The following is a 25,594-nucleotide window of genomic DNA, read 5'->3' as shown; positions in this document are numbered from 1 at the left end:
TTTACTATTTTTAGCAGTTTTTGGGTCCTGAACTTTCGAAGCATTTTTTACCCCCTTAACAGCATCTTTTTTAGGTCCACTCCAGGCCCATAGCCATAGGCAAGGGCCTATGGAAAATCTTGTAGGACCTAGAGAGACCTTTCCAACAAGGTATCATACGTGCCAAATGGATATAATATGACCAAGTTATGACCCCGGGAAGTTGGCTGCCCAACTAACCCCAACGGGGCCCACAAACTCTTGGCGTTACATCTCCTGGGTTACAGTTTTGGTTGTTTAGGGTTTTCTCATGTTTTTCAGTAATAAATAGGCCCTTAATCCTCATTGTAACACATTTCAGAGGCATGTAGTCGCCATGTCTTTTCTCATAAATAAGCTACCATCGCCCGAGCTAGTCTTGCTTCCATTATGTTTGTAAGCATATTTCAGTATTTGATATCAATGAAATGAAGTGTTATTTCTGTTGCATCTAGATATTTATGGTTATATCTATAATTTTTTGTGTTCATGTTTAAGTTCAGATCAATGGTATCAAAGCAGTCTGCTCTTTCTCTGTTTTCATTTGCATGTCCCCAACAAGGTCAGTATATAAGGAGTTAGGGTTCGAACTGGTCAAACCTTTGCAAGTCCAGCCTCGCAAATCTCGATGGCCTCCCATGGCAAAAGAGAAGAAAGATGAGGGTGTAGGATATCCTTTCAAAATCTTGCTCGAAGAAGCCCTCGACCAACAAAGGAATGCGATGACGGGCAACTTTGCCCAGATCCTTCAACGGCTACCCAACGGTGACGCATCTACTTCCAGCAGCTACTCTAGAAGCACCACACCCTTTAAGGTACAAGTTAACTTTGACATTCCCATATTTGAAGTTCAAATAGATTCGGATGCCATAGATAAATGGTTAAATCTGTTAGAAGGATATTTTTTGGTTCATGATTTTTCCAGCTGGGAAAAGGTTACTTTTGCACTTCTCAAAGCCGCCCCCACGTCAAGGGTTGGTGGGAAAGCTACCGTGGGAAGAAATATTAAAGTACACCCTCATTGTTTTCAGCCACACCCACTTGGAATTCGTTCTAGGATGCCATCAAGGAGCAGTACTACCCTGTCGGGAGCTATGAGGATAAATACATAAAGTGGACCATGTTGCGGTAGGGAAGAAACTAGTACGTGTCAGAGCTTACCAATGTTTTCCATACCATTTGCACAAAATTGGGTATCAAGGATTCTGAGAAACATTTGGTAAACAAGTACCACAAGTACCTACACAAGTACATCCAGGATGAGATGGAGTTCCTATACATCTCCTCGCTCAGCACGGTGTACCAATACACTGTCAAGATTGAGCATAAGTTTAAACAGAAAAATCGAGACTTTGGATCTGAGAATCCGAAGCAAGGGAAAGGTGCCCCCAAACCGAAAAACAAAGGGCAAATCCAAGGAGGGTAAACCCAGGATAACCCATTGAAGCTACAAGCAAAGAAAAACACCATGAATACAAAGAAGGACACGGGAAAATGGTGTGAGTTCCATAAGAGCTCCACTCACAACACAAGTGAGTTTCAGGCCAAGCAGTCACTGGTGGCCGAGATGAAGGCTTTTGAGTCAGACGCACATTTCAACTCTAAGTCAAAACCCGATAAGGGGAATGACAAAGGGAAGCAGATCATTGACGCAGAGCCCAATGCCACTGTGGCCACCACCAAGATCCATAATATCGAGCCTAAAGATCCAGAAGAGGGGGAACACTTGTTCCACTCACAGATGTGGGTGAAGGATCCTCCATTTTAGTTCATTTTCGAGAGCGGGAGCCAAAAGAACCTCATTTCAGAAAAGTTCATGAAGCAAATGGGCCTACCAACTACAACACAACCGCAGTCGTACACCATCGAGTGGCTTCACCAAGGACGAGATCTTCGTGTTGGCAACAGTGTCATCTTCCCTACAACATCAAGCCCTTCAGGGATGAGGTATTATGTGATGTTTCTCCTCTTGAAGTTTGTGATGTATTATTAGGACAACCATACTTATGGAAGCGGCATGTTGTATATCAGTTTAGACCTCACTTTGTTATTATTTATTTGGGTAGGATGTTATATAGGATACCGGAGGTAGCCCCACTTACCACCATCTCCTTGATCTCTGCTAAGAAATGCAGTAATTTCATCTCCCATACTAGGAAATTTGTTTTCTTTCTGATTCACTCTCAAAGTAAGGGGAAGGTCATAGCCACATCCATGGCCCCAGGGAAAGGTTCCTCCAAGTAGCAGAAGTAGGTGGATACGATTGTGGAAGAATACAGAGACATCTTCTCCTCACCCACAAGGGTATCCTTGCATTGTCAGGTCAAGCATTCAATCGATCTAAATCCGAAAGCACCTCTACCCAATGAGCCGATATATTATTTCTCCATTCTGGGAAATGAGGAGATCAAGCGGCAAGGAGTTATTTCAAAAATGGCACATCCGACTAAGTTCCTCGCCTTGTGGGAGCCCGATTGTACTTTTACAGAAGAAGGATGGGACTTGGAGGCTCTGCATTTATTATCAGGCATTAAACAAAATCACTGTCAGGAATGGGTATCCAATCCCATGGATTAATGACCTGTTGGACCAACTCAAAGGGGCCAAGTATTTTAGCAAGATCAATCTGAATTTTGGTTATCACCAGGTTCCAATAGAGCCCTCAAATGAATGGAAGGCCACCTTTAAATCCAAGGAATGAATTTTTGAATGGTTGGTTATGCCCTTTGGGTTAACAAATTCCCCTACTACTTTTATGAGGCTAATGGATGACATCTTGTGGCCCTTCACGAACTCGTTCATTGTGGTTTATCTAGAAGACATCCTCATCTTCAGCAAGAGTTGAGAAGAACACTTGCAACACATTCCTCAGGTCCTTCAAACCCTTCGGCAGCACAAACAGTGTGCCAACTTGGAGAAATGCACCTTTGGCATGAACCATGTCCAATACTTGTACATCAAAGATGAGTGTGGCGTGCATGTGGACCCGACTAAGATCCAAGTCATTCAGGATTGGCCAGCCCCGACCACTCTAACAGAACTTCGCAACTTTTAAGACCTTGCAAATTTTTATGAGAGGTTCATGTTGGGATTCTCCCATATTACTTGGAATTTGAGTCATATCACTAAGGGAGTGGCGAAAGAAAAGTTATCCTGGACCGAGTCCCAATAGAAAGTATTCGTTGATTTGAATCACTGCCTCTACTTTGCACCAGTACTCACACTTCTAGACCTGCAGCAACCATTTGAAATCGAGACAGACGCCTCAGACTATGCTATTGGTGCATTCCTCACCCAGCACGGGCATCTAGTGGCATATCATAGTGAGACACTTTCCAATACAATTTGGAAGTACCCCACCTATGATAAAGAGATGTATTCCATCGTGCAGGCTTGCCGATAATGGAAACATTACATTCTGGAGGAGAGACGGTCATCCACACTGATCAACGACCTCTTTAGATTATACAGACACATGGGAAGTTGCATAATGATCGCCATTAGAAGTGGTCTACATATCTACAACAATTCAACTTTAACATTAAATACAAAATGGCAGAACCAATCATGTTGTAGACTGCCTCAGTCAAACCCCAATTGCAGCATTGACTATTGTTCTCAACTCTTGTGGTCATGAGACCTCTGGATGGCCACAAATATACAAAAATGATCTAGAGTTTGCCTCCACATACCATATGCTAGTATATGGAAATCAAGTTCTTGATTTCCACCTCCATGACACATTATTATGCTACTTGGGCCACCTTTGTGTTCGTTCAAGCGAGGGTGCCAAGCTGATTTGGGAGGTGCACTATAGTCAAGTCGCAGGACACTTTGGCGTAGAAAAAATTGTGGTTGTACTTTGAAATTACTTTTATTGGCCCAAAGTCTAACTGGATGCTGGGAAATATATCATATCATGCATTGCCTACACCATCGCAAGCCAACCATCAAGAAGCAAGGCATGTACACTCCTCTACCTACTCCTAGCTAGTCGTGGGAATCCATATCCATGGACTATATGTCTGGCCTCCCTTCTACCAAGCATGGTAATGATTGTGTATTTGTGGTCATGGACAAATTTTCTAAGATGGCTATATTGGTGGCCTGCAAGAAGAGTATAATCGCAGAGGACACTACCAAACTCTTCTTTGAACGAGTATGGGTACATTTTGGGATCCCGCGGACCATTATATCATATTGGGATAGAAGTTTCCTGAGCACATTCTAGTCAAGCCTCTGGACACTATTGGACACCAAGCTCACCAAGTCAATTGCCTTCCATCCCTAGACTGATGACTAGATGGAGGTCATCAATAGGATGATAATGCACATAGTCTGCATGTACAACTATAAGCATCCTCAAACCTAGGATGAGAGTCTTCCATATGTTCAACAAAGTTATAATAGAGCTCTCCATATCTCAATTGGTTGTAGTCCCTTTCAAGTGGGTCTAGGATTTCAACCGTTGTGTCTGATTGATGTTGCCATGCCTCATGCGACTACACAAACAGAATCCACACATGTATTATCTAAGGCTGATAAAGCAACCAGATTTATTAAATGCATCCAACGCATCCGCTAGTAGGTTCACAACATACTGGAGAAGTCAAATGCCAAATACAAGCAGCTGTTATCACTCAGGTTGTTCCCTGCCTCCTGAAGGGAATACAGCCGAGGTAACCACTAACCAATCTTTTAGCTACAGATTCTAGCCAATCTGCAACCAGAGAGGGCTCTCTCTTTATAGTTTAGATTTGTTTTCGAAGTATTTGAGGCTAGTTATGATGCACAGAGTTTGGTTTTTTGTTTGTTGGATGGTGATCTCAAATAGAGCTGGGATGCAAGTCTAAAAACAGTTTATACCATTGGGCAATGGGGTCAATGATGGTGTACTGCTGAAGGTGTTTCTTTGGTAAAGGGTAATGCTACAGAGCAAGATAATCAGTCTTAGAACAATTTTTAGATCTGGAAGTTCATGGAATGTAAGCCAGTGGATGAAGGGCAGTCAAGAATCCTTGATCATGCTGGCAGAAGGAAGGTGCTTGAATATTATCAAGGAGCAGTTAAGAATTCCTAAATAGTATTCAAAATGAAAGAATTAGTGAAAACAGGAGCAGCTAAGAATTCCTGTTTATGACTAACTCTGAAGAAAACATAATTAATAGCAGAGATTGAACACAGAGTGTATTTAACCAAATTATGGGCTATTCTTTTTCTCTGTTACTAAGACTATGAAACATGTATGAAATTTGCAAACACAGAAAACATAAACGCGGGTTAGAGAAACTTATTGATCCATAGAAAGACACAAGAATTTTGTAGCAGTTCCCAGAACATCAAATCCGCATTCAGATGGTCCAGCAGCAGTGAACTTCAACAGCTTTTGTATTAGATAGTCTCAAAATTTACAGCGCAGTCCAGAGAGAAAATCACCAACCCCTCAATACATATTATGGGGAGGTATTTATAAAAAAAGGGGATACAAAATATCATGTAGATAAGTTCTGAAGCCATAACTTTCTTTACCAACTCTTTAAAAGAAGTAAATGAGGGAAATAAATGTTGCAGTAAATGTGGATGTGCTGGCTGTCTAATTTGTCAGAGATATTTGACTTTTTGGACTGAGTGAGTCAGCTGGTAGCTGCGTCTTTACTCTGCGTTCCTGCGTTTGCTGCCTTGATGTTGCTGTGTTGCCATGTTGCTGTCCTGGCCTTGTCATCAGTGCTTGATTTTTTCATTAATGAGCTGCAGTCACAATTTGGCTTCTTCTTTCTGTTGTTTTCACTTTTTGATAGGTGGCCCATGCATTTGTATTTGCTGACCTGTAGCTGACCAAAAGGAAAATAAAAACAAAATTACCTGAGTAAAACCTCCAGCATTCCTTGCCACCAGTCCTTTGTAGGCAACTGATGTCTTTGTATTTTTATCAGTGTTTCATCAGCTTCAGTGTATCTATAAAAGTTGGGCTGGACTTCAAAAAGATGGTTTATCTCATGTTCAATGTAGAACATATTTTCTAATTTGTCATAAAGACTCTGTCCAGAGGGAGGCCCTGTTTCTTCTGAGGTGCTTGAGGATGTTGTAATTTGATTGGAGGCATAATTATTTACCCTGTTGGCATACTGCTCATGTGATAGCAGTCTTCCACTGTTGGTTAACAAGCTGGGTAATCCTTTGCTCTACAATGTTGTAAACTTTATTTTGAAGGCATTTATCTCTGCCTGCATTTCTTGGCATTTTCTTTCCAGAGTCTGTACAAAATTCCTCAGGGTCAGCACCTTTTTCACTATCAAGATGGTGTCTGTCCTGTTCCTGATACCTAGCGCTGCCAACTGCTCTTTGGTATGAGTGTTCAAAAATTGAATCATTCTATTGGCTTGCTCAGGCATATTTCCCAATGATGCTCTGGCCTTTTGAGTCTCAAATTGAGCTAAGCCTATCAATTCTATTTGCTCATGTATGGTCTGAATTGATTGCCATTGGTCAGTGATAGATTGGCCAATTTTGGCCCACAAAATTTTCTTGATTTCAGCTAGAGTTTTATCTAAAGTAAGGTCCTTCTCCAGCTCCTTTATTCTTTTCTCCAAGGCCTTTACCTCCCTTATCTTCTCAGCTACATCCATCTTTGATTTGTCATATTTTACCTCGATTTTGGCCAGCTTTTCTTTGGCTTCTTTTAATTCTGCCATCTGCAGTTCCAGAGCCTTTATTTCTTTCATCATTTCCTCCATACTCAGGCTGGCTTCTTGTTCTGCTGCTGCTATAGTTGTTGAAACTGTTGCTGAAGATGAGGCTGGAGCTGAGGTACCTGTTGTTGGTGTTGGATCAATAGGAGGGACTGTTGTGGTGATTGTAGGAGGAGCAGTTCCAAGAGTTAAAGTTGTTTGAGCTAGCTAAGAGGCCAACTCTCCCTGTCTTCCTTGCAGTGATGCCTCCAAGGCTTTCTCTGTTTCTATCAATCTTTTATGCATCCTCATAAGCAAACTTACTACATCCTCCTCTTCTTTTTGTTGTGCTACTTCTGTGGTTTGAGGATGAATTGTAACTGCCAGCCTGAGTTGTTTTTTGAGGGCTGCTATGTCTTCTTCTTTCTTTTTAATTAAAGCCTGCATGCCCTTGGGATCGTTGGGATCATGTCCCAGCTCCATAATGATATCCTCCAACGACTTGATTCTATTGTCCTTGGCTTGTGATGAAGCTTTCTCCAGTTCCAATTGGGCAGAAGTGTTGTGAAGTGAATTTTGTAGTCTGTGGGCCAATATTGCTTTATCCGCCAAGGTGGAGTACACCATGTCTCCAGTTTGTTTGTGTAACTCAATCTGGTCCATTGGGTGGATGTCTTTAGCAAGGACTTCCAGATTGGTCCTGATATAATCAGTAGCGGACTGGGGCTGTTGTACTGTAGGCCTAAAATGACTAAGGGTCATTTTCCCTTCTTTGATGTCATAGGCTACCATTAGCCTCTATTGATTAGTGGGAGCCATTCTTAGTAACTGGTTGTAGAGCTGGAATCTTACCGGCTCATTTCTGGCCTTGATTTCGGTGAATGCCTTTTTTATGTCAGAGCCTTGCTTGCTCTGTTGCTTGGTGGATGTAACCTCCACACCTTGTTGTCTCTCTTGCTCCTGCTGAAAGGAGCTAGCTGATGTTTCCATGCTTGGAGGAATCCGTTGTTTGGTTGTTTCCTCACCCCTTTGATTGCTTGTTGTCTCCTCTATAAATTCTTCCTCAGAATAGGGGTTTAGCCTTTGCCTTTTCTCTCCTTGCTATTTTGTGGATGCCCCTGTAGGTGTCTCTTCCTACCTGTCCCTTTTCTTGGCTCTTTCCTCATTGAGAGGAGTTTGTAAGACAGGGACTTCAGGTGCTTTTGCTTGTGTTGAAGGGGCTTGCCCTTGACTTTGTTCTTTGCTTGTGTCTGGCCGGTCTACCATTATCTCCTGCTGCTCTGAATGTTGCACCTCCTTGCCTTTAGATGTCCCTGCAGGTGGAGCACTTTCTTGGGCAGGTTGTTGGGAAGTTGTGGCAGATGATGTGCCTGCTCCAAGGTGTCGAGGAAATGTGAAAAAAACCTATCCAACAAAGTCTAGGTCAAGTGTCTTTTCAAACTCTTTTATTTCTTTTTCTAATCTTTCTTCTTCAATAAGTTCCTCAACTAGTGTGCCTTCTATCCACTCCTGTTGATTAGCATATTGTTCAATTTGAGGGATACTATAGTGCACATATCCTGTAAGCTTGTGTTTGACTCTCCTAAAGCTTATGAAATGTTCAGGGTCATATGGTGCCCAAAGAAAACTTTGTTTCAGCTTAAGTTTGTCTCTTAGAATGGTGTCACCTTCCTTCCATGCTTCTTCCCTTTTATTAAAGAATAAAAGGGCCCAGTTGGTGCCTTATCTTGAGCTGTGCCTTCTTCGTAGCACCATAGAAATGGGTCAAATCTGAACTACTAAATTGTCGGTAATATTCCAGGGTAAAGAGTCTCATAGGGAAATACTTTGGCAGTTTGTAGGGAGCCAATTGACAGCCATAGATCCTGATCACTGTATGGTTTTGATAGAAATACCAATCACCAATATTGTATTCCTTTGAGAGGTGTAAGATTTTCTGCATTTCAGCAGAGAGCCTGGCAGGAGGAGTTATTGACAATAAAGAGGTGGCTGGATATATGAAAAGGTCAATAAATTCACAATATGTATATGGGGAGATGCCAACATGATGGAATACTGAGGACCAAAATATTATAGACCTTCGCTCCCCCTTAGCATCCAGTTTTTTAAGGTGAACAGAGAAACTATCAGGTTGATAGTACAGCATCAAATGGTATATAAATGCAGTGTATTTGAACACTCTCTCTCTCTCTAAATTCATGAACTGCTCATGAATTTTGTTGGCTATGTAGGTGGCATAGTCATACTTGACAGCAGGGGGTTGTCCTGGAGCAAACATGGACATCAAAGCAAAGACAGTTTCATCTACAATTTCACTTGTTCTGAATCCCAGAATGTAGGAAATCATGTCTATGAGCATTTTTCCAACTTCACTAAACCAGGCATGATGATAGGGAATTTTGTATCTGGAGTAGCAATCTGGTGGCATAAATAGCTTGGCAATTCGGTCAACTTCTGCAGAGGACAACTTGGAGGCTTGGTCCAGCAAATTTTTCATGGTGAGAGGGACCAAAGGCTGAGCTGGCTCGAAGTGCAGCATCTCATTTATAGATTGAGGGGTGATATAAAAGAGGACATTTCCAGCAGGGTCCATCACTGCCCTTTGAGAAGGCTCATAATTAGCACAACATTGATGGATGAGGTCAGGGAAGACATTGACTGAAGGTAGGTAGTATATAGGCATATTAGACTCCTAGATTCTAAATATGTCAGTGTTGTTCTTATGACTATTCCTTATTTCACAAAAAGCTTGCAGGTGAGGCTTTTGACCCTCCATGTCATCAATCTGAAAATCCCTATCAGCTAGAGGTAACCACTCCAACTGCTTATGAGGTGCATTCAAGGGTGCAATGTTTAGGGCCACTGGAGCCTCCATGATTTACTGTGCTTATAATTGGATTTGAGTCTGTGTCTCAATAGGAAATAGAGTAGTGACAGTGGGTTTTTTAACAGGAATTCTGCAATTTGAGTTTTATATGAAAGTGGGCTTACTGAGTAAAACTCAAAGGGAAGACAGAGTCTGCAGAGTTTTTTAATGAGGAAGCTTAAAAACAGTGGAAAGAGCGCGGCTTTTACAGGTGCTTTTGGTGGTTTTGCAGGCGGACAGGAGCTCAATTTTAAGTTTTAATGGACAATTTATCAGAGGGCCACAGAATTAGCAGGTTTTGCCCGAAAATACGGTTACACAGTGAGTCAGAGCGCAGAAGCTTGCGGGAAATAGTGTCTTTGAGTTGAATTTAGCACTCTCGGTGATCTTTAACAGAGAAATTATGTAAAAAACAGGGTTTATGGGTGATTGACGGGTAAATACCTATTTTTACGAGACTTTGGTGCGAAATGCAGTTGCAGAGTGAGCTGGGGGAGTCAGGTTTGCAGTATGAACGCGCCTGGGTGGCAGACTGGGATGTTAATGGTGAATTCAATGTAATTCTCATGCACGGTCTCCACTATTGGTCGCATAAAAATAAAAAAAAACATCACTTTCGTGACTTTTAACGAAAATTTGGGTTTTTTCGGACTTTTTGGCGCTTTTTGTGCTGACGTCAGCATGACGTAACCTTGTCCTGTAGCATGGTACGGAAGGTAACGTGGCAGCTGATGTGGATGGGTGACGGGGCGGACACGGCGGACTGTACAGTAGCGCGGGCGCTGGCGTGGTGTATGACGTGTGCAGCGGGAATAGAGGGCGGTTTGCGGTTTCCATCGGACCACTTTTGGTACGGGGGCGGTTTTCGTCAGAGCAGGCCCGATGCAATAGGAATGGGACACGCGTCCCCGCGTACAGTGGCAAAACCACTTTCCATCGGGAGCTAACGTGCGGGTGCGGGGGCGGCTCCGATATCAACGTGGGCCGTCGGATCTGGAGGGCGCGATCCAACGGTTGACGGGAGGCGCAGGCGACGGCAGTTTAAGGTACGGGGGACCTGCCATATTATTTTAATGTTTTAATATTTGCGGGGTTAAAACTTTGGATTATGGGTTTTTTGTGGTTATGCAGGCGGGTATGGTTATTAGTTTAACCAAATGTCAAACTAACCCCAAAGTATTTACATGCGCGCCAAGGTTTTAATGTATGGTTTGGGTGGGGGGGTTCAATGCGGTTATTTATTTAACCTGGTGTTAAATAAACCCCGACGGTTTATACGCGGAAGGGCTATTATTAAGGTTCCAAATGAACCCATAATTCCCGAACTATGATATATGGCTATAGTTGCCAAGGGTAAGGATACTTAGGTATTTTTTGGGTTTTTTATATAGTTTTTATAAAAATAGGGGTGGGGAAATGATAAAGGAGCTATACAATAAGTTAAGATGTCAATATGAATATAGGGAATGAAACTGCATGAATAAATGCTAAGTTTATAGAGTGAAAACTTAGGCATAGGGAAATGAAAGGAGTATGGAATGATCATTTTTACACAAGAAATGTGGCTTCTTTTAACTAAGTAAACTCAGAGTTTAACTTAGTATTTCTCATAAAATGAAGTGAACTAGGACTATTGGGCAGATCCCAAGGTCCTTGAGGGGATGTTAGCAAATGATTTCTGGGGGAATGATAGGGGAAATTAGTCATGCTTCCACTGTCCTGCAGTCACTTTGCCATGGTATTTGTGTCATTGATGAGAAGAGTCTTTCTTGATAAGACAAAATGATCACAAACTTACTTCTGCAACCTCAAACTGCCTACCCAGCCTAATACACCTAACATTTTTTCTTCCTTTTGATTGGGTGCATTTGGACTAGCAAACCCTGATTTTCCTCTTTTTCTTTTGAATGCCTTCCTATCTAAATCTACCCTTATCTCTTCCAAGGGCCCAGATTAAGCAGTTGGGCTCCTTTGTTTCTCTACCTGTCTACTCATCTGCCAAGCTTGAACTATTTGGACAGATCTTCATTCTCTATTCTACAACAGGAAATTTAAATATGGACTGGCCCAGATTGAACTATTGGGCCATCCATCAAGTGTGATGAGACAGTGTTTGCACTTTGTGAACTTGCTTTGCACAAATAAGATAGTAGTGGCATTTTGACTGGCCACTTTCCTGGTCTTTCTTTGGGGTTCATTTTCTTTTTCTTTTGTCGACCAATTCAATCTTCTTGCCCTTTGATTTTTCTTTTAGGGCATACCCTCTTTACATTTTTTAATTTTCTTTATCTATATACAAAATATGGAACCTTTGCAGCATGGAAAGGATGATCATATTTGGCACTTCCATAGTCAATCATGAGAAATGATACCTATTGGTATAGGAACCTAACAACAGCGACATGATCAAAATTAGGTGTCACACAAGTTTCAGGTGGGCGACAAAGTTTGATTGCATTTGTAGAAAGAATGCCTTACTAGAGAACATTGAAAGATCAAACCACTTTAATATGGTCCTTACACCATTACCAAGGTTATGGGAGACAATGGTTTTGAGCTCAGTATTCCCCGATTCCTTGGCCTGCACCCAGTGTCCAATGTGGGCCACCTTTGGCCATACTTCCCACCATTACTAGACACATCAGACATTGCATAATAGCTCACACCAATAGAGTTAAACCCAGACTGATGGAACAGGCCACAACTGATAAAATTATGGACACACAGGTCAAAAACACTCGCCAACAAAAGATCCAACTATATGTCAAAGTTGGCCAACTCATGCATCAAGGCATGTGACTCACCAGGGACTAGGTTCAACTGAAATTTCCTCACCTCATAGAGGCTCTACACGTAATGGGGAACATTGCTTCCTAAGGGGGGGTGAATGATCTAGGTGGATATTGGTGGCCACCCACCTATTCCACTTAGACCTCCAGTCGGTTTCATTTGTTTCCTTGTTTATTTCAGTATTTACTATTTTTAGCAGTTTTTCGGGTCCTGAACTTCCAGAGCAGTTTTGACCCCCTAAACAGAATTTTTTTGAGGTCCGCTGCAAGATCATAGCCATAGGCAAAGGCCTATGGAAAATCCTATAACATCCAGAGAGACCTTTCCAACAAGGTATTGTACATGCCAAATAGAGATAATATACCAAGTTATAACCCTGGGAAGTTAGCTGCCCAACTAACCCCAATGGGGCCCACAAACTCTTGGCGTTACATCTCTTGGGGTTACAGTTTTGGTTGTTTAGGGTTTTCTCATGTTTTTCAATAATAAATAGGCCCTTAAGCCTCATTGTAACACAGCTCAGAGGCATGTAGCCACCACATCTCTTCTCAAAGATAAGCTACCATAGCCTAAGCTAGACTTGTTTCCATTCTCTTTGTAAGCATATTTCAGTATTTGATATTAATGAAATAAAGTGTTATTTATGTTGCATCTCTATATTTATGGTTATATTTGTAGTTTGTTGTGTTCATGTTTAAGTTCATATCAAAGTAATACCAGGATTCACCTCCTTCCAAGGAATTCCAGAATCCACTACCACTGTCAAATTGCATCCAATGTCCAACATTATAATCCTGCGCCACTTGTCCTCTCAGTGAAAAGTCATCGGCTCGTTTTTCTAGGGTGCACTCCCAATGTGCATCTGATTCCATCTGACAATGCTAATGACCAAAACAAATACATCCTCGATCTTCCCTTCTTTGCTACATAGTCCCTCGAGCAATTCCGTCAACCCCTTATGTGCAGTCACTCACCTTCCAAGTTACACTAGCACCCCCATCTCGGGCAGTCCATCCCTTGGCAAGGCTTCCTCACAAAGAAATATACAAAAACCAAGGCATATCCCTACCTCAAAACCATCATACCAGTCATAACATGCTCATGGAAATCAATGGGCACTATTGGGTACTAGTGCCCCACAATGGCCTTGTTCCTGAATGCTTTACTAGCATACTACTGCATTTTCCAATTCCTTTTGTTATTGCAAATTCTTGCATTCGATTTCAATCACCCAACTAGGAATTTCATGCATTCATGTACCAAGCACATAACTTGCATTAGAATTAAAATAAATTGAAATAAATTCACATCATACCTCATTGATATCTCGTCAATAAGGTACATTTGCAATCACATTCGCTTCCTGTCACAACAAGTCAAACTAGCATATTTGACCAAATCAACATGTATAAAAATATCTCATCAGGTTAGCTCAAAACATAACCATCATAGATCAAAATCATAAATCACATGTAACCATCATAAACCAGAATCATAATTCACATGTAATCATCATATACCATAATCATAAATCACATGCATAATAAAACTAAAATAATAAGTCGATACTTATCCTTTAATCGATCCTTACTTCTGCCTTTGTTCTTATTTCGTACACACATCGGATCAGTTGCCACACCCAACAAACACCTAGTGCCTTCTCCTCAACCAGGTGCACATATACATAGTGTGCATCACACACATACGACCACACACGACATACAACTCCATGCAATGCATGCACCTACACCTAACATACAACACATACACCTACACCCAGTGTATAAAATACAATACATACGCCTACATCTAGTGCATAACATAATACATACACCTACATCGGGTGCAGAACACAACAATACACCTATACCCAATGTACAATAGCGCACAATACATGCACCTACACAATGCACATACCTAGTACCACATGCCCTAAACACATCATGTATGACATGAAAACAATATCACATGTGCACTAGTACCATATGTACAACATGTAAACAGTACCTCCTGTACACCGCACCACCTGCACAACGTGTGCACAACATGACATGTACATGGTACCACATGCACAACGTGTACACAATGCCACATGTACACTACACCACTTATACAATGTGTACACAATACCACATGTACATAGTACCACATGCATGACATGTACGCGACACCACATTTGTGTAGTGCCACATGCACGACATGAACCCAACACCACCTGCACACAGTGCCACTTGTACAATATGTACATAGCACCACATGTACAACATGCACGTAACGCCACACGTACATAGCATTGCATATCCAACATGTACATAGCATCATCTGTACACAGCACCGCATATCCAACACGCACAAAGCACCATATGCATACAACACCATGTATCCACCATGCACACAGTACAATATGTACACAACACTGTATATCCAACATGTACATAGCACCATCTATACCCAACAATGAATATGCAACATTCATACAACACTATCTATACTAACACCATGTACATAATATTTCATAAACAACATGTACACACATTACATATGCACAATACTGCATGCGCAAAATCATCATAAATGCAACATGTACAACATGTATGACATATGCACAACAGTAATACCACACATCTAAAACCACACTACCTCTACCAAGCAACCTTACTTCCAGCATCTTATCCATGCTTGTCCTAGCATGCCACAGACCACATTGCTTTCATTTCACTGATGTATCCCTTGGTATAACCTGTCCATAACATAGACATAATATAATCACATAATATCAACTCATAACCACATGATACTGACCTCATATATTTTTCATGACTACTCTTCCCAATTGATTCCTCGTAAGACCAGGAACCTCTTCATGTCATTTTCCTGTGTAAGCAATCATTCCTCCACAAGAACGATTCCTGATGACCATGTCGAACAGTGACATGGATACATAGACACATACATACATATACATAAACATTAGCATAAAAAAATCATGATCCATGATAACCCTGTCAGATAACAACATACATATATGCATATAATCATTAGCATAAAGCAATCATGATCACAACATAAATACTAGATATCAAGGTCAAGGTTAAGAGAACTTCCTTTATTCATGCACAACATTGAGAACCATCGTTCCTAGCTTATTCAAGCCATCCGACATCTCAGTACCATTTACTTTACCTTTTCTAGTTACCTTTCTCCTGCCTATCCTACCATCGTCCATTTATACCAATGGACCCAACTGGTCCAATTGTTTGTCATAGTCTTACCCTCTATTGCGCTTACTCATGTACAGAGCTTCATCTGAATATTACATTACCTTTTGGGTACCACACAACTCTCCTGAGCTCCATCAACTTTCCTCTTTCCCAAACGATTTTGAAGACCCAAAACATAAAAGGAAAGACAAGAAACAATTAAAAAGAAAACCATGAAAGTCAATAATAATATGACACCACAACAAAGTGGCAAGTCCTTGCACTAGACATAAGCAAAACCACAATCAAGCTCAACAATTCAAAAAATACCAAAAGCACAAGACTGGAAACAGACACCATGACTCAATCCCCATGGTTCCCAAGGAAATCTCAACCTGGGCCTTCTTTAAAATTTCATGGCAATTTCTTTTGCCATGTAATCCCCTGCATCATACTGCCATAAACACATAATTTTTAGTGTATATAACATAGCAATACACCAATTACCCTATCTTGTTATTCCAAGCACATTGCCTTGTAGCTGAACACATCTGTGTCATGTCTCAAGGGACTCCAATTCCCTTAACAAATCTACCTGTAACTAGAAACTGGCCGATATACCTGTCAAATACATGTCCATGAATATAACACATATCCACATAATTTCATATGAGATTAAGGTTAAGAAGACTTCCTGTACGCAAAGCACTCATTCGTTTGGAATTAGGGTTTCCAAACATAGCCAAAGGGATTCTTGCCCAATTCCTTTCTTTTACCTTGTTGCGTTCGAAGCTTACTATGCGCCATCACATCACCCAACTGTTATTTATGTAAACACGTCAATTGATATCCTTTCATGCTAATACCAAACATGTTTCCTACAATTGTTTACATGTGTCATCCACATGTTCTAGATATCCATACAATCATATCTATCAATTTGAAATCAACCTTTACCAAGACTAACAATCGCGTCATAATCCATAATCAACTCAAAGTTATTAGTAATAATGCTAAAACTATCACCTACTATACTCAAGTACATATCAATTGTCTCGACACATATGTGTTAGTAAAATCATCTTAAAACAAGATCATTGGAACACATAATCGTATTATGCAACTCATCAAACTTTCAACCAACTTGCAAACATATAATGTTAAATAAATCAACTAGATGACATAATAGGCACCAAACCCTCAACACCAAATATACAACATAATCAAGAATGAAGCATCAAGTATACTACATAAGAAAACGCATACCATAGTGTATCTCAGGGGAGGCTATCTTGTTTGCACAATCAATCTAGTTAGTGTTGAGCCCCAGAACTACCTCTCTTCTACATACTTTCCTAGACCTTTTCTCTTCCATTCTTCCCACATCAGTGCCTCATAAGCTATCAAAGATTGTTACATATTGATTCTAGGAGTGCATTTAAGTGGTTTTCTAACTATATCCTTGTGTGTGCTATTTGGTTTAGATTTTGTTCATCAACTATGGAATGTAGCCACTTTCCGCAGCTGACTCGCAATTTCGCATCTACTTTCATTTTTCTGTAGGTTACAGGTGTCAGCAGGTGAAACGAGGCACATGGATAGCTTAGAAATGATCTTCACATGGATCAGGTCCTATTTTTTCAGTCGAATTCATGAAGAAAGGCATTGGTCAAAGGACAGTCAAACAAGGAGTCCTACATCAAATAGGTCTCTGTTTCAGCACGTGAAAAGTCCAAGACCGTTGCTAGATTTGTGGATCCCTCTTGACAGCTGCAGGCCATCTCCATGACGCAAATCCAACACCCACCTTTTGTAGATTGAATGTTTTTGGCAACCAAGAGGCTGAACTTACGGGTTCTGCCTTGTTTACATGTCCTCTGCTGAAGATTTCTCTCAAAAAAACAGTTATCTATTTTCCTGTATAAATAAAGCATTTTGCAACGCAAATAGCTAGTTCAGATATTAGGATTGACGTTGTTGTTTTAGCTTTCATTGTGTTGTTGTAACGAGAAGACATACACTCTATTTTGCAATATAAAACTATGTTTTCTTATGACTGTGTAAAGCGTGATTCTGAGCTGACAGCGTATTAACCAAGGTTGTGCAGAGGGCCCCTGCTGGCTAAGGTTTTGCTTTTCATTTTGTAAAGTTTCCTTATGCATCTTTTCTCTTATTTCCACTGTATATTTCTCATAATTTGTTTATGGTGTTAATCGTTTTATTCCTGTACATGATTTTCCAGCATTGCATACTTTTTCACTAACACTGATCAGTGTGTTTCAGGATAGGTTATGCTCGATCTTTTCATATAATTTTTGCATCAAGTAGTGATATGAGATTTACTTCTCTGCTGAACTTTTTAAGCTTTTCAATTTCAGTTGTTATGCTTTGATTTCAGTGAGATTTGTTTGTTGCTATTAGCTAGTTTAGACATCAATTTCTTCATGTTATTTGACGTTATCTCCAGTGCCATGGCTTAACCCAAGAATTTAATTGGCAAGCTATCAAATTATAAGTGAAGTAATTTGATTTTGCTTTCATTAATCTGTAAGTAGGTAGTTTAGATATCAAGTTCTTCATGTTATTTGACGTTATCTCCGGTGCCATGGCTTAACCCGAGAAGTTAATTGGCGAGCTATCAGATTATAAGTGAAGTAATTTGATTTTGCTTTCATTAATCATCAAATAGGTAATTTAGATATCAATTCTTCATGTTATTTGACGTTATCTCTGGTGCCATGGCTTAACCCGAGAAGTTAATTGGCGAGCTATCGGATTACAAGTGAAGTAAATTGGTCTTGCTTTCATTAGTCTACAATTTTTGGTTATCGATTGCAATAGTTTAGATTTTATTTCTGTAATTAGATGGGCAGCAGAGACAGTGACCTCATGATTAGTATTTCATATTTTGTTTGATTTAAGTAGCTGCATATTTACATTCTTGTTCAAGTACTGATTTTATCAATAGCATGTTTTGAGATATTTTTGAAGAGCTAAGTTCTGGAAATTATCATAAGAGACATAATCCTTGTCTTAAATCTACATCCATACTTGCCCTCTAAAATTATTCTTAAAATCTGAGAATAGGATTTCCATTTGCATTAGACACCTTAGGAGACCAACAAAGACAAAACCCCAAAAACAAGATAAAAATTGAAAACAATAAAAGTAAGAAAGAGGTTGTCTTGCACATACAGTGCGCCACACTTCATCAGTTTACGACTCTTGGATTGATAATTAATGTAGCAATTTAGGACATACTAAATTGACTAAACATTTTGGTGTCATTACTGGGGAAGTGTAACTAGGTAGCCGATCTCTTACATAAAAAAGGGGGGGGGGGGGAATTGATAATTTCTTGAAGTATGCTCTCCTCTTGCACCTAGTGTGATCTGGAGGATCAGAAAAGAGAGTTATTAATTCAATAATTTCTTGAGTATGCTCTCTTCTTGCACCTAGTGTGACCTAGAAGATCAGAAAAAGGATTATTAGCCCAACTGAAAAATCATTAAAAAAAAATGACATGCACAGAGCAAGAGATTCTAGGGGAAGGTTTCTAGCTAGGGGCAAAAGTTCGATTTTTACAACTCCAACTACTTCAAGGATTAGACAAGATACACCTCCATCCCAGACTCATACTTCCAGCCTTAGGATTCCTGGGATTCAAGGGGTAGCAACTAAATTATAATATTCTCCCACACTCTCTACTAAATCTGATCTAGGAGAAGAACCTTTCTTCACTTCTATAGGGGAACATATTGCAGTAGAAAAAGTAGAATTGCCTAGAGAAGAAGGAAAGGAAGAGACTCTTTCTCATCAACCATTAATAGAAGAACCAGAAGACCCTGAGGAAACTATCATGGCAGAAGAAGTGCTAGATGGAGAATATTCTCTATTTGGAGGAGGGGGTAGAGGTAGAGGTAGAGGAAATAATGGAGGTGGTGGTAGAGGAAACAATGGAGGTAACAATGGAGGAGGTAGAGGTAATAGGGAAGGAGATAACTCATTTGGATTCCATATAGTCGATGAGGAAACCCATACAACAATGAAAAACATTTCACCATCTATCCTCCCAAACTTTTATGGGTTGCGAAGTGAGGATCCTAAAACATTTCTATTTGAGTTCGAAGTCTTGTGCCGAACCTATGACTATATGGAAGACTCTCAAAAACTCAAACTGTTTCCTTCAACATTGAAAGGGGCTGCTCTGAAATGGTTCATGGGATTAGTCACTCAATATATTAGGACTTGGAATGATATGAAGCAAACATTTTTGGATAGATATCTGGATTATTGTATGCCCACTAATCATAAGGATGAGGTATTCAAAATGATGCAAAAAGAAGATGAGAACTTGGAGGATCTGCTTGAAAGATTTCAATATAACTTAAAGAGAGAAAAGATGAGAAATTTAGATGAGGAAACTTTGAAAGCCCTTCTATTGAAAGCCATTAGAGATGAATGGATAGATATTTTAAACGTGATGGGGAAAGGAGACATTTCTCAACTTCCACTACATGACATAGCAGAACTATGTGTCCATCTCTCCAGGGGAAAAATCTAAAACTGGAAAAGGGCCTAGAGATCCTTCTCTTATTAGAGCAAACAAATCTGCAACTGAATCAGTAAGTAGGGCAGAGATTGCCAATATGCTTGAAGAGTTCAAAACTGGCATTCTAGGGAGCCTTAGTGAACAACTAGACACCCTTAAAATTCAAAACAAGCAGAAAACAGAATTTGATGCCTTACCTATCTTTTGCCCAAAATTTGGAAAGAAACATGCTCTAAGGGAATGCCCTTTGGATGCAAAAGTTGTAGAAACATGTATGATTTGCTCAGAAAGTCATGAGACCAAGGATTTTCCTTCAATTCCTGGGCTCAAAGCTGTCTTTTATGAAGATCCAAATTTAGTAGAATCCCTTTGTTTTGTTTCAAGAAGACTTTGGCAAGGGCAACAAAATCAAGGATTTAACAATCCTATGAATTTTCAGCTCCCACCAAATTGAAATTCTTGGCAACAACCTTGGCCCCAACCTCAAAATCCGTATCAATCATGGGCACAAGGAGTACAAAATCCTTATGGGAGATTTGCTCAATTTTATCAATATCCTCCATCTTCTCAAAATCAACAACAAAATCCACAACTTCCAAATCAAAACCCACAACTTTCATTGCCATTTCCACAACAACAACCTTCTCAACAAAATCAAACTTCTCAATTCTTGCTTCCATTTCAACAAAATCCAAATCAACTACCAGCCCAGCCATTACCAAATCCCAACAACAAAAACCCTCAGAATGCCTGCATGGTAGAAGGACAACAAATTCCTACCTATATGATTGTTCCTCTTAATGATGTTCAACTTAGATTTGGTAGAATTTTAGAAAAAGAAAAACCTTCTATAGATGTTCAAGAGCAAGATGCCTCTGAAGAGGATTCTCTAAAAGTCAATAAAGGTTCTGAGGAAGCATCTCTTCAAAACCCAATCATTCAAAAATAAAAACAAAAAGAGTCAACCCCCACCACTCCTATAGTTGAGAAACCTGCATCTACATCCACATCTCCTTTTCCTGAAAGGTTACAAATTGACAAAGGGGTGGAAAAACAAATCTTGTTGCCTGACTATGATTTCTTAGATGAATTAAAGAATGTCTGTATCAAGATTCCCTTGCTACAAGCCATTAGAGAGATTCCTATCTTAGCAAAAACAATAAAGAAGTTGAGTTTCAAAAGACCAAGGAGGAAACCAAGAAACACAAAAAGAATCCACCTGGTAGGAAAAATAGCAGATATCATGATGGGAAAGATTAACATGCAGAAATATGTGGATCTAGGTAGTCCAATTGTCAAGACACACATAAATGGAATATAAATTCCAAATATATTGATTGACTTAGGGGTTGTTATAAACATTATGAGTAGACAGACTATGGAACAGCTTAAACTTCTTAATCCTCTTTTTACACCAACCTTATTGCAACTTGCAGATAGATCAATAATCAAACCAGATGGTGTATTAGAAGATATTTCAGTCTCCTTAGATTCTTGGGAATATCTAGTAGATTTCATGATTTTGACTCCCAAGAGTAATCTAGGAGGGAACCCACTCATCTTAGGAAGACCTTGGCTAGCCACAGCTAATGCTTTCATTAGTTGTATATCCGGGGATATGTACATTTAGGATGGTAGTTCAACAAAGAAATTCAATTACAGAAGTAGGAGACAATGAATGGGTCGATGATGAAGATACTATACAACCTGTCTTTACTATCTCTGAAGTTAGTGAAGATAGTCAAATTTTGAACACATTAGAAAATTTTGAAACATCTTCAGAATATGACCACACACAATTTCAGTTAGATTCTGATATTGAATATTTGTCATCAAGGCAAATGTCTCTCTACTCTATGGAAGAGTTTGGCAGTTCTGCAGTTGAAATTTTTCTAGGTAAAACATTGAATATTAACAAAAATTTGGAAAAGTTACAACAGGAAGAGTTAACCAGAATCTTGCAAAAACATTCTGTTGCATTTGCATGGGAGTATACTGATATGAAAGGTATTGACCCTAAGACTTGCATCCATCATATCTATATTGAGGAAAATAGTAGACCAATCAGACAACCTCAGAGAATGATGAATCCAAATCTTAGGGAGATTATGAAAGATGAGCTCCAAAAACTATTCAATGTAAACTTCATTTACCCAATTTCAAATAGTCGATGGGTTGTTCCCTTGGTCATAGTACCCAAAAAGAATGGTAAATGGAGGGTGTGCATTGATTACAGGGAATTGAATAAAGCAACTTTGAAGGATCACTTTCCTTTGCCCTTTATCGATCAAGTATTAGATACATTAGCAGGCAAAAAGTACTTTTCATTTCTGAATGGTTTTAGTGGTTATAATCAAATTCAGGTAGCACCTGAAGATCAGGATAAAACCACATTTACCTATCCATGGGGAACTATTTCTTACTGAGTGCTTCCTTTTGGATTACGTAATGCACCCGAAACATTCCAAAGAGCAGTAGTAGGAATTTTTTCCCATCTAATCCATGATTGTGTAGAGGTATATATGGATGATTTTACAGTTTATGGTAATACATTTGAAGATGCATTAGAAAATTTGGAAAAAGTCCTTATTAGATGTAAAGAAACAAACCTTTCATTAAGCCATGAAAAATGCTTTATGATGTTTACTGAAGGTATTGTTTTAGGACGTCATATTTCAGGGGATGGGATTAAAGTTGATAAATCAAAGGTTGAAGTCATCTCCAAATTACCTATTGCAAATTGTCAAAAAGATGTTACAAGTTTTCTGGGATTTACTAGATATTACAGAAGATTTATAGAAAACTTTACCAAAATAGCATCTCCACTCTTTAAACTACTTACAAAAGACTGTGAATTCAAATAGAGTCTGGATTGCCAATCAGCATTTGAAGCTTTGAAAACAAGAATATCTGAAGCGCCTATCTTGAGAGGACCAAATTGGAAACTTCCTTTCCATATTTCTACAGATGCTTCAGATACAGCTCTAGGAGCTATGTTGGGACAAAAATACTTAGTTCCTTATGCCATTTACTATACCAGTAAAAATTTAACTCCCACTGAGTTGAATTATACTGTGACTGAAAAGAGTTCTTAGTTGTTGTTCATGCAATCAATAAGTTCAGACATTATATAACAGGTTATGAAACTTTTATTCATACTGATCATTTTGCAATTAGATATCTAATGAACAAACCCATTACTAATGGCAGAGTTACAAGGTGGCTCCTACTTTTACAGGAATTCAAAATTATTGTGTTAGACAGGCCAGGAAAACAAAAACACAATAGCTGATTTCTTGTATAGAATTCAAAATGTCAAAGAAGATTCTCGTGTAGAGGATAATTTTCCTGATGAATACTTATTTCTAGTAACTACTAAGACTCCTTGGTATGCAGATATGGCTAATTATTTGGTTACAGGGAAACTACCTCCACATTTATTTCCTAGTGAAATAAGAAATAGTATTCATGAGAGTTAAAAATATTCATGGATTTCTAACGAATTGTTTAAAATAGGGCCAGATCTTGTGATCAGAAGATGTGTCAGGGAAGATGAAATGCCTAATATTCTAAAAGCATGTCATGATGAACCGTGTGGTGGACACTTTGCTAACAAAAGGACAACCTATAAAATCCTTTCTTTAGGATATTATTGGCCGTCCCTCTTCAAAGATGCAAAGCAATATATCAAAAGGTGTGATGGCTACCAAAGAGTAGGGAAACCTACCCCTTCAAACGAGATGCCATTACAACCACGGGTACTCATCGAACCCTTTGAAAAGTGGGCTTTAGACTTTATTGGACTTATTAATCCACCATCTAAACAAAAAAACTATGTATTGGTATGTACTGATTATGTCACTAAATGGGTAGATGCCAAAGCATTATTTTCTGCTACTGAAAATTCAGTTGTTAGTTTCCTTTATGATGACATTTTGACTCGCTTTGGTGTTCCAAGAGAAATTGTGACAGATCAGGGGGGTCAGTTCACATCCAAACTGGTGGAGAAGCTGATGGAAGAGTACAAGGTCAAGCATAGGAAATCCACTCCTTACCATCCGCAAGAAAATGGTCAAGTAGAGTCCACAAACAAAGTAATTGAAGGCATCATTACCAAGATTGTTCATCTACACAGAAGAGATTGGGCAGAAAGGCTTCCTAAAGCCTTATGGGCCTACAGAACCACATGGAGGAACACAACAGAACATTCTCCCTATGAACTTGTTTATGGGAAGGAAGTTTTTCTCCCCATTGAGTTCCAAGTTAAGACCTTCAAGATGGCAGTTTAATTGGGAATGGATCTATCACAGACCCAAAAGCATATAATGGAGCAGTTGAATGAACTAGATGAGATCAGACAATAAGAAATCCTAAGAATTGATCTAGTTCAATATCAAAGAGCTAAATGGCATGACAAATACATCAAGGAGAAAAAGTTTCAAGAAGGAGATCGGGCATTGCTATTTGATTCCAAGTTCAAAGATTTCAAAGGTAAATTTTAGGCTCATTGGCTTGGGCCTATGAGATTGAAAAAGTTTTTAGCAATGGAGCGGTAAGAATCAAAACCATTGATGAGTATCAAACTCCTCTCATTGTGAATGGTCACAGATTGAATATCTATCATAAACCACTCTCAAAGGAGGAATTTGTCAAAATCTTTCAACATAATTCTGCAATAAGGCTGGTGAAGAAGAATCCTTCTTCTCCACCAGCCTAGTCTTTGTTCTCTTCATTGTTATCTAAAATAAAAAAATTTAAAAAAAATGTATAAGCCTGAAAACCAATCACTGATTGGCAGTCTTATACAGAAAATACAGGGCGAAAATCAAAAACTTCTGACGCCCTATATTTTCCAAAAAAAATCTCTCTCATTTCACTCATAGTTATTTCATTTCATGTCATTTCACTTCATTTCATTTCGCCATCACATTCCACCAATAAAAATTCCTTTCATGTTCAGTTTTCCATATATCATTCATTCAGTCATCATTCATTTCCATCCATCTCCACTTCACCAAGTCATGTGTTATTCAGTATGTCAGTTTCCGTAGCCGAATTCTGATTTCGCGGCTGAAAACTGATTTCGCAGCTGATTGTTGATTCCGTAGCTAATACTCTGTTACTCTGCAGTGACAGTCAGATGTTAGCAAAGTAATGATGAAAACCAAATGCAGGTGTGGAAGAGGAAGATATTTTGAAGAATGTCAGCACCTAAAAGCACCTACAAGAGGCAACCAATCAAAAGTTAGTGAACGGAAGTGGTAAGATTCTAAGGTATGAGCAAAATCAATTTCAAATAGCATTTTAAAACACATAATCTGCATAGTTGTAAAATCACGGGCTCCATCATGTGTAATGATTCGAATTGATAGCTCCCTTAACTCCTCCATGACCTTTGCATAACTCCACCACAATCTCCGCATCAAATTCCAACGGCCTCATAATCTTCTTCCGAATCTAACTCGTACTCAGCTATACATTCGCATTACACCTGTTGAAC

The 25,594-nt window shown here is 39.4% G+C and overlaps 1 pseudogene; it reads right to left on the bottom strand.

Moving 5' to 3' along the window:
* Positions 1-7,952, bottom strand: part of LOC149164172 (receptor-like protein kinase THESEUS 1) — a 90,723-nt pseudogene extending 82,771 nt beyond the window's left edge.
* Positions 7,953-25,594: the final 17,642 nt, after the last annotated feature.

The sequence above is a fragment of the Pinus tabuliformis genome, chromosome 5_1 (genome assembly GCF_031772625.1).
Source record: "Pinus tabuliformis cultivar Carrire ecotype Pingquan chromosome 5_1, CPIR1, whole genome shotgun sequence".
Classification (NCBI taxonomy): Eukaryota; Viridiplantae; Streptophyta; class Pinopsida; order Pinales; family Pinaceae; genus Pinus; species Pinus tabuliformis.
Note: the sequence above shows the minus strand (reverse complement) of the source record. Positions and strands in the feature narration are given on the sequence as shown.